Consider the following 1,805-nt stretch of genomic DNA (forward strand, 5'->3'; position numbering starts at 1 on the left):
TAACAATTTTTAATGATCATACTGTTTATTGATAATAATAATAATAACAATAATAATAATTTGATAAAAACTAGAACGACGATAATAACGACGATAATAATAATCATTTTTAATAAAAATATCGAAAATTCAATTGATTATAACTTCTAATCCGTTCATCGAAACCATTCGATATCTAAAGGAAAAGTTCTTAATTTTTCGCTAGCTTTCCAAGGACATGCATATCTTATACCTTATCTCAACCGCAGTTGTAACTAACTCAAGATTCAAGATAACCTATCTAAGGGAAATATTAAAAATACAAGCATGCATAATCCTATATTCTCGAGCACTAGTCAGGGATACACTATTAGTATGTAAAAATTTATTTACGAGTACTCACGTATCAATATTGAGATTCAATATTGCAGGACAGGTACGTAGACGCAACGGAGATGATAAATGTGATGACCCGGAAATTTCCGATCGAATTTAAACTTTAATCTTTATATGTTCCCGACACGATAAGCAAAAATCTGTAATGTTGAGTCTCGAAAGTTTTGAAATCTATATTCATGTAATCAATTACCCTTTGACCAAGTTTCGACGATTCACGAACCATTATATGAACGGACATGATTATGTATGTATATGTGTATATATAATTATAGCTTGAAAACTTTAACAAAGTATTAGACGTATAATACTTTACATAAACGTATCGGCTGCAAAGTATACACAAATAATTATCGATGGAATTAAAAGATAATTTTCAAGTGATTGAATTATCAGATACATTGAATTATGATTACGAGTCTCTATTAAGAGGTCCACTTTTATTTAAAAACCCTTTTCTTTTTAACGGTATCTGGAACATCTGATAAGAGTGATTTACAAAAGTGTCATTAGCCAGAGTTAGTCAAAAGTTAGTAATCATTTCCGTTTAAAATTCAAAAAGGTACTTTAATTGATTAACTCGCGTCCCTCGATAAATCAACTCTTTAGTTTTCATATTAAACACAGTAGTTAGTAAAATAACTACTATTATTCAAAATAAGTAAATTATATAAAATGAACTTGAAATGTAATCGCTTTTGAAAGACAAAATATTATATCATTTGACAAATATTTCAAATATATATATTGGAAAAATTTACAAATTTAAATGAAAATATATATTTTTAACTCAGTCATAAAATGTCCTGACTTAAAATAATATATCTTGACAAACAACGAGCCACTGATTTATTGAAGGAAATGACCACAACACTCAATTATATAAGATACATTTGTCATAAAGTAATTTTTCAATAACTAAAACTAAATTTTTATAATGGTACGAGTCATTAAATGTAAAAGGCTAGTTTTCTAAACGTACGAAAGTGCGGTCGAAAACCGTAAGTGATACATGAGTCGTGAGACCACGACCATGTCATTTTTGTAAAAATTATATTTTTACCATGAGCGTAAATATAATATAATATTTTATTAATTCTAAAGATTAAATATAATATATATAAAATAATATATAATTTACGTATCATATTATCATATGTGTAATGTATAACAAAAATGTCGGCAGGGGAGAAAGTGGTTTATGAGCTGGAGACTTCCTTCATGCAATCGCATGAACAAAAAGGAGAGACCCCATGCAATCGCATGGGGTATAAATGAGTGCAAGGTTCTATAAAATGCACGTAATTGGGTTCCACGTTTCATCATAAATCTCTCGCATCTCTCTCTCTACACACATATAATTATAATAATTAATAATATTAATATTAAGAATATTATTATTAATTTTATTATTATTAGTAGTATTATTA

Source organism: Rutidosis leptorrhynchoides, chromosome 5, assembly GCF_046630445.1.
Source record: "Rutidosis leptorrhynchoides isolate AG116_Rl617_1_P2 chromosome 5, CSIRO_AGI_Rlap_v1, whole genome shotgun sequence".
In the NCBI taxonomy this organism is placed as follows: domain Eukaryota; kingdom Viridiplantae; phylum Streptophyta; class Magnoliopsida; order Asterales; family Asteraceae; genus Rutidosis; species Rutidosis leptorrhynchoides.